Source organism: Fistularia commersonii, chromosome 2 (assembly GCF_037954325.1).
Source record: "Fistularia commersonii isolate RoL2024-O1a breed Wild chromosome 2, RoL_Fcom_v1.0, whole genome shotgun sequence".
In the NCBI taxonomy this organism is placed as follows: Eukaryota; Metazoa; Chordata; class Actinopteri; order Syngnathiformes; family Fistulariidae; genus Fistularia; species Fistularia commersonii.
The window spans coordinates 23,257,402-23,266,799 of NC_141285.1; positions in this window are offsets into that span (position 1 = coordinate 23,257,402).

The window sequence follows — 9,398 nt, forward strand, 5'->3', positions numbered from 1 at the left end:
TGACTTGTTTTAAGGACATTACATCAAAGTTGGATCAGCCTGGAGTTTGTTTTTACGCTTTAATTTTGAGTGCGATTCCAAATCCAGACCTCCATGGGTTGATACAATTGATTTCCATTGATCATTTTTGTGTGATTTTGTTGTCAGCACATTCAACTGTGTAAAGAGCAAAGTATTTCATAAGAATATTTCATTCATTTAGATCTAGGATGTGTTTTTTAAGTGTTCCCTTTATTTCTTTGAGCAGTGTATATATATATATATATATATATATTTATTTAGCGATTCATTTATGTGGAGAACCCTAAATCTCCCATCTTCTCAGTCATCTCTCTCCCCCTCCTGGTGCAGCGGAGGGTTGGACTCGGGCTAGCATCGCACCAGTTAGCATCACATAACCAAAAAAAAAAAAAAAGTTGAGAACTCCATAAAGTAACAGACAATTTTCATGTCGGTGGAAGGAGAAGCAACCGTTCACGGCGCTAAGCGAACTATCAAATCTGTTCCGCTGCATGAAAAAATCTGGATTTTTAGATGGAATCCAGTCGTTTCTCCTCAAAGGAGGAGGAGGTTCACCATCACCATCTCATCTTCTCCCAGAACCCAAGCCTCCTGTCACAGTGTCTCCTCTAACATGGAAAAGGTGTGTGTGTGTGTGTGTGTGTGTGTGTCCAGTGTTTGTCCTCAGTTGGGTTTAATTAACGGCGGCCTTTTGAACCGGCCCCCGTCGGAGTCAAGGTGACGGAGGCGGCGGCGCAGGTGGAAAATCGATGAGATCGGCCCACGCCGAGCGAATCGACGCGCTGCTCAAACACAGCTGCCATTGATTGACATGTTTACAGTGGAAGTGTGTTTAACAGAGGAGTTCATGTGTTGGTCACACACACACACACACACACACACACACACACTAAACCGTTGTACTCGTTTCCTCTGATTCTAACGAGATACTTGTGTGAAACGGAGACACGGCTGGAGTTTAAATATTAAACTGAGATGGAAAAAATAGATAATAATAATGATAATATAAGACCTAAATAATACAGAATCATTAAAATTAAAGAAATTAAAACGCCATAAAGGGACTTTTGACCGGTCACTCATTGATGCGCGTGTGATCATCCTGTGGGATTTCATGTTTTATTTAATAATCAAATGGATTTTTATTTTATTAATTTTTAATATGATTCACACGCATTTCACCTTTCGACATTTCAGTCACTTTTCCACATTTCTAAGTGTTCGTCTGTCACTTATGGTTAAGAATATTCGTGTTTATTTATTTAACTTATCTATTCAGGTAAAAAGCGATAGCGAACACACACAAGGAGGAAACGGCGGCGGCTGCAAAACGGCAACCCTGATTTTATTTTCCTTCAATGCACTTTGCTCTGGTGACCGCTAATGAATTGCTGAGACACCCCGTGTCATTCGTTCACCGCCGGGAGCGAGAGAGAGGAAACAAGAGTTGGGACAACCTGGGAGGAGATTAAGTAGCCTTGAAAATCCCGGCTTCCTCACACACACACACACACACACGAGTGAACCCCCCCTGTGTGAAAACACCAGCTAATTATTAAAAAAACAAAAGGGGGGAGCCTCAGCGCCGTGCCAGCGCGCACAGATCCCCGGCAGGGTAATTGCGCGTGAGCTATTCGCGCTGAAAGCGTCGCGCCGGGCCTCGCCTCGCCTCGCCGCTCCTCGCCGTCCAGCAGGAACGAACATCTGCTCCCCGGGACGGAGCTGCAAAACAAACACGCCGCGTCGTTTTCCCCGCGCATATCCAAGCGTTTCTCCTCCGACGGTCGCCGGGAGCGTTGCGTTTTCCTCCGGTGGCCGCCGGAACATCGGTCGTTAGCATAAAGGACGAAAGCGAAAAGCCAAAAATCATAAAGGCCTGGTTTGATAACGGCGCCACGGCTGCCGGCGAGGCTGAACTTGGACGGGGATGGCGGAGGAATAAAAGCCCTCGGTGTTTTCAACGGGGATGTGAGAGGCTCTGCGTGTGCACGAAGCGATTTGGATTCACCTTTTCAGAGTCTAATCCAGGTAAATCCCCAAAAGTTGCACCTTCGTCCCCACCTGGGGACGCACCCATTAGCATAGCAACCCCCTTACGCCTAGTTTTATAAGAAGCCAAGGTAAAATCGGTTAACACATCAGCATCATGGTTGCCCTCAAGGGGCCAATGCTCTAAATGTAGCTGAATGTAACATAAAATAAATGTAAATAAATGTAATAAATTTATTCACGCATGCCCATCTTTCTTGAAACAGCCTTCCATCTGCATCAATTTTTCTCTTCCTGGACAGTAAGGAATCATTTGTATTTCTCAGTTCTACTTGTTGAAAATAAATGTGGATACACTGCGATCTAATGGCGGGATGCTGTCGCTTTATGGGGAATAAGATCGGCATGAATTGTGAGAAATGTCATTTATAATCAATGCACGCGTTTGAGTTTTTTATTTTAAGACAATCAGACCTTTTAAGACGTTCCCACGGGCCACATTTGGCCCGCCGGCCTTGAGTTTGACACCAGAAGAAGCCTCTCGGACGGGAGGTGAAACGTCTTCAAGTGAAGAAATTTAAGTCCGGTTGCCACGACAAAAAGATTTTGACAAGAATCCACCATCACCTGGGTGACGGAGAACTTCCACAGACACGTCAGAAGATACGATGATTCACTCCCTCATTCCTGCTGTGTGAAAACACACAACATATACCTTCTGTTAGATAATCCCCCCGGAGCGACGGCCTCCTCGGTGGGGAGTTTTTTTGGATCGGGTCCTTCTTTTCTTTCTTTCTTTCTTTCTCTCTCCTTTTTTTTTCTTTTCTTCCAGCGAGACGCCGAGCGTTCCGTTTGATTTCGGCCGGAGACAAAACAACTGGTGTCGGCTCATGAGAAAAAGCGACGAGAGGGGATTGTTTTTGCTTTGCGACCGCAAAGTAGCTTTCTTGCGGCGGCGCTGTGCGAAGCCAAATTAGTTTTGGTGGTTCCGATCGCGTCTGTTTCTTTTCCCGTGATGTAGCTCTCGCTCGAAACCGGGGTGTATTTACGTAGCGTTGAGACGGCGCCAGTCGAGGGCTGACTTGGACTTAAAAAAAGACGAAGAGTTAAAGGGGTGAAATCTAAGTCCGCGGAAGGTCAGATTGTCGCTCTCGGATTGACCACCGAGCTCCTTCTGGCTTGCCGAAGTGCCCCTTTCTGCTCCCCTGGGACAAAAGTGGCTGCCCTGAAATGACCAAGAAAGAAGGTGTCGCGTTTCGCTGATGACGCTGTGCTGTACGTCAAACGGACAGCACAGCGTCATCAGCGAAACGCCGCATTTAAGCTGCCGTGGATGAAGCGGCTGGAGGGTCACGGCCTTGCTCGGGTGGCCTGACGCTCACGGTTCCTCCATGACGGTCGGACGATACGCCGACGATGTTGTGCTGTGCGTAAAACAGAAAGCAACGAGGTGGAGGGAGCGCGCTAGCAGAGCAGTCAGGGGTTCGGCGTCTCGCACCACAACATTTCGGCTGGCTAGGAAGAAATCGAGAATCGAACCAGGAGCTTTCGCCCAGGTTTTATCTAAGATGAGTTTAGAGAAGATAATACTTAACCCTCTCAGGCTCAAATTAAGTTGTGGCGTAATTAGCTAAGTAGCATTTAGCTGTCGCAAATCTGCAACATCTGCCTGGAGAGGGTTAATTTATCCCAATTGGGGAAACTCGTCTGTATAAGCAGCGCAATAACAATAAATATGAATCTGAATATCAATAAGATACAATTAAAAGGATGAAGACGATAAGTATAAAAATAGCATGATAACAAGGATAAAAATGGATACGTCCGTGGAGGTCCTCAGTCATCCAGGTCATGGGGAGTTCTTGTTGAAATCTTCTTGTCGTGGCAACTGAACTGGAATTTCTTCACCTGAAGATGTTTCATGTTTCAGTTCTAATGACCCGTGGGGAGTTTCCAAATTGTTATAAGTTGTTATAAGGGTCTAGGTTATGGTGGCCTGGGGACAAAAGAGCAACTTTTGGGGATTACCTGGATTGTTTGCCTTTGCTTTTCACATTCCAATCCAGGTAATCCACAAAAGTTGCTAACGACAACTCCGTTAGCATAACAGCCCCCTTCCACCGAGTTTCTGGTAAAATCTTCCACTTTCACAACAAGCCACTCCCCACAGGTCATTGAAATGTCTTCAAGTGAAGAAATTCAAGTCCAGGTGCCGAGACAAGACGATTTCGACAAGGATAAAAATAGATAACATCGTCAAGGATGCGTGGATTTAGCTCGTGATGTTACGCCGTAGGTGCAGTCAAGCAGAATGTGACAAAATAAAGACCTTCGTTCTTCCTCTTCTCTTGTCAAAGAGACTCAAACTGGAAATGCAACACAGGCATCGACATCCACGGTGGTTTTCATCCGCGAACCAACTCTCACATTAGGATTTTCAGCCGCCGCGTGCACGGATACCGAGGCGTCCACGCGGTTGTTTGTTAGAAGAGCTTGGGATTGGCGGCGAGCAGGGAGAACAGGTGGCTTCCATGATGCACGGCATCCATTGGCCGGAGGGGAGCTTCGAACAGCGACTGTCCCTCCGTCTCGGCCAAACACAGCGGCTAAGTCCTCACTCTGTGTCCTGATGGAAACTATGCCAGGCCTGTCAGACGTGCGTGTGTGTGTGTGTGTGTGTGTGTGTGTGTGAGAGAGAGAGTCCTATCTCGCGGCCACTGATGAGCTATCTTAAGTGCACCAGCGCCGCTACGTTCTTGTAATCTCCAGACGTCGGCGTTCCTCCTGAACATTCTGTGTTTGTCACATATAGAAACACACACACACACACACACACACACACACACACACGCACACACACACATGCACACGCGCACACACATCTATACAAAAATGTATGCCCATGCATGCTCAAACCAAAATACATATGCATGCCCGGTAGAACTGGCACACACATGTGTTCACACACACACACAAACACACACAGACACACACACACACACACACACACACACACGTGTATTCAAAAAAGTATGCCCATGTATGCTCAAACCAAAATACATATGCATGCCCAGTGGAACTGGCACACACATGTGTTCACACACACACACACACACACACACACACACACACACACACAAACACATACACACACACGCGCGCACACACACACACACACGCACATCTATACAAAAATGTATGCCCATGTATGCTCAAACTAAAATACATATGCATGCCCAGTGGAACTGGCACACACGTGTTCACACACACACTCACACACACACACACACACACACACACACACACTTTTTCACTTTTTAAACATGCACACATTTTGGCGCTGCAGAACTCTGATTATATGGCAACAATTATATATAATAGCCAAAGATAATAACTGCAATTTTTATACTTACGGGAATGATTAAACGGCAGAGAAATATGCTGTGAATTATAGTGTAAGTAGCGTGCCGGGGTTTTGTTTGTGTGTTTTATCCAAACTTTTGTTTTCTTTATCGTCTCGAGTGTCAGTCAAACACGCCGCGTCGGCCCAGCTGCTCTCGGTTCTCTGGACACGGGAGAGCACATTCGGATTAAAACTAATAATGTGAAAATCCCGTCCGCGGCAAAGTTTACCTCGCGGGACGCCTCGGCGCGCGATGTCCACGCTCGGGTCCGAAACTCTTATTTGAAATGCGTGAGGAACGTGGAGAACACCGAGACTCCACGCGAAAAAGGTCAGAATCAAACCGGGGACTTTCTCGCTGCGGGGCCCAGAGATCTTCCGGCAGGTTGCCATGGCAACCCCAACACGCAATCCTCCATCCAGATGTGTTTCTCTCTTTCTTCCGCGGATTGGATCGCTCACGCAAAGTGTGTTAACTTAACGCAGCACATCTCCCTGCAGGTCGGCGGCGGCAAAGCAGAACCATCATTTATGAAGACCACCCAAAGACCAGGGGGCCAAATCCCAGCTGCTGGACACACACACCTGTAAAGATACACACACTTGACCCTAATATGGTATCATTTAAATCGTAGGAACTTTCTTTGTGTTCTCTGAAGCACGGAAGGCTCCCACGGCGCCGCAGATGTCAGATCTTTTCTTTTGTGGGACTCAGGTTTGAGTTGCCTGGTAGTCCATATTCGGGTTTAAATAAACTTTTTAGCCTAAAGTTGCCACCTGTCAATCACAGGGCCGAACCCTGAGGAGCAGATCCTGTCCAGCTTATCTACATATCACATATTCGCAGCTCTATTTTATATTAAAACGATGAGCCTTTATGATCCGTTTACAGGAATATCAATGTATCTAAACGAGGACCTCCGGCAGACAGATCTGATTTTATGCGCCCGCGCAAGCAGACGGGCCGCCGTAAACCCTCCCGCAGCCTTGTTAAATGTTCATAAAAGGATTCACCGCGACACACACACACACACACACATCAGAAGAGCAGTGAGCGCCGGGGTTTTTCCTGCCGGCCCTTGGGGAATAAAAAAACAACAAACTGCTGTGGTGTGGAGTGGCGGCGGTGAGAGAATCCCCCCCACCCCTCCCCCACCCCCCGGTAGCACACCTGCTTCCATCCAGGGCGCGGTCATACCTGCCGGGGGCCGAGACGGGAGACGGGTGACCCCCCTCCCCCCGCCGTCGTGACCATCCTCCGACCCCCCCCGGGGAACGCGAGGATTTAGTGTCGGCGCAGGTGTGTGTAGAAACACACACCCTGCCCGGCGGAGGCGGTCGCACGCCTTTTGTGGATGTGATCTCTTTGCTTGTTCCTGCACATTTACAATGAAATATTTCTTCTTAAATGGTATTATAAGAGTTAAAAGTAATTGAGAATCGGTGTACCGTATTATTCGGACTATAAGTCGCAGTTTTTTTCATAGTTTGGCCGGGGGTGCGACTTATACTCTGGAGCGACTTATGTGTGAAATTATTGAGCTCTCTTGCTCTGATGTGTGTGTGTCTGTGTCTGCGTGTGTGTCTTTAATATAACAGCGATCGTCACACACACACACACGACAATTAATCAAAATTCAGCAGGGGCGGGTCATGGCAAAAAAGGGAAAAAAAGTTGCTACCAGCGACTTCTGTACCTATGAAAATTGATCATTTCAGCATTCGGGGTAACTTATAAAAACATCTGAGAAGGGCTGAACAAAAATGGCGCCGAAAAGAAAATCTGCAGGTTACAAGCCGGAAGTAGTGAAATATGCAGCCGAAAACGGCAACCGAGTAAGCAGAAAGAAAGATTGGAGTCGGAGAGAAACTTGTAAGGGACTGGCGAAAAGTGGAGGTTACTCTTACTGAAATGAAGAAAACTAAGAAAGCTAATCTCGAGCTAAAAGCTAGCAGGCCGCGGCTAGAGGAACGAGTTCACACACGGGTGCTTGAACAAGGTGCTGCCGGGAGAGGCTTGTCAACAGGACAGTAACGTCTTCACACCCAGGTAGTTGCCAAGGAGATGAATATGAATGAGTTTGCGGGAAAACCTTCCCGGTTTTACCGCTTCGTGCAACGCAATCGCCTCTCTATCAGAGCAAGGACGCCGTCCTGCCGGGATCCAGAAAGGCTGGAATAATTGGAACTGCAAGTGACGATGACTCTGAGGTAAGCGACGTACCGGTAGATGAGGAAGCGGCGCATTGTCTACCTTCAGAGTTGGAGGAGTTGTTCAGAAGTGACACCGAAGAAGAAGATTTCATTGGATCTAGTTATTAAGAGTGATACAGATTGTTTGGTTGTAGCATGTGCTATATGCTATCGTTATTTGAATGACTCTTACCGTAATATGTTACGCTAACATAGCCTAGCAGGCACGTTCTCAGTTCGTGGTTTTTGCGTCAAATAGGCTATACTTATTCAGCCTGTTGTTCTCTATTCTATTTTTGTTTTAAATTGCCTTTCAAGATGAAATGTCTATTCTTGGTGTTGGATTTTATCAAATAAATTTCCCCTCAAAAATGTGACCTATACTCCAGTGTGACTTATATATGTTTTTTTTTTCATTCTTTATTATGCATTTGTGGTTGGTGCGGCGTATAATCCAGAGCGACGTATAGTCCGAAACATACGGTATATATGTGTGTGTGTGTGTGTGTGTGTTCTGTTCACAGCCCAGCGCTCCATTGTGTTAAAGTTTTCTTTCTTTATCTGATGAACCGACGCGTAACCGTGGCGACTGGGGTTCCAAGATGGCGGCAGCTGGCGAACGCGCTTGCAGGATCAGGGTTTGCACAGGTATTCTCTTACCGGCGAACCTGCTGGGGGAAGCTAAGCCCTGCTGCTGCCGCCGCCGCCGCCGCCGGTTATGTAACCAACTCAATGGATTTGGGTGCAGAGTCTGATACGAGCAAGGCATTTTCGGGTTCTGTCTACTTCCTGAATTTCACCCAGGGGTGATGTCATAATCCGAGGAGACCGACTAACACCCGCGGGGCTCGGCTGAACTTCGGCCGACGCTCTGACTCACGCGGCGCTTCCTCACACTCGTCTTCCCGCTGGGCGCTTCCTGTCGGGAGATCACGTTCAAGTTTTGGTACGGTTGTGTGTGTCACTGCAACATGTTCATACATTAAATTTCCTTTAATTTTCCAGGTGCATTGATAATTTCAGGATAGAATATATAAACATTTCTGGAAGCGAGATATCCATACGTTTAATTTTCATCAAATTTTCCAGGTAGTTTAACAGTTTCACAGCTGAATTAAAATCAAATTTGTAATTTTAGATTTAAAATGATATTTTTTTTATAATTTTGTAAATTTATAAATAATAATCAAATTTTAATCAAAATTAAAAAAAAAATTCTGGTAAGTAATAACGACAGAAATAAACCCTATTAACAAAATAACAGCCCTTTTTTCAACACACATCTGAAATATTGTAAAAATAATACCTTATCTTATCAATGACATTTTGTAAATTACAATACAGCAGCCCCTTAGCAAAAATATGCATTCGGAATGTATGAAATTATGCCGCACAGATATTATCATTACTGTACTGCAGGGCACTACGGAAGTACCGTAATATCCCGTGCAAAGCGATTTACGTGCACGCCTCAAGCGACGAGCGGGAACTGGATATTTTCCACTCATGCGCTTTGGGTGGAAACCCAAGCAGACACGAGGGCAACATGGAGACTCCTCAAAGAAAAAGCGCTCCGTCGGAATCGAACCAGCGACCTCCTGCAGACGTGCCACCGTGCAACCGTCCAGACGCTTGCAACTGTTCAAACCTGAGGGGTTCGATTCCTGTCGTTATTTCAGCCCTGTTTATTCAACTTTAGGGGATATTATGAGTAAATTAGGTATGAAAGTGGCTCTGTTTACTTTGAAACAGGTGGCCGTTCGCTCCAGTGACCTGCAGACACATCCTGATT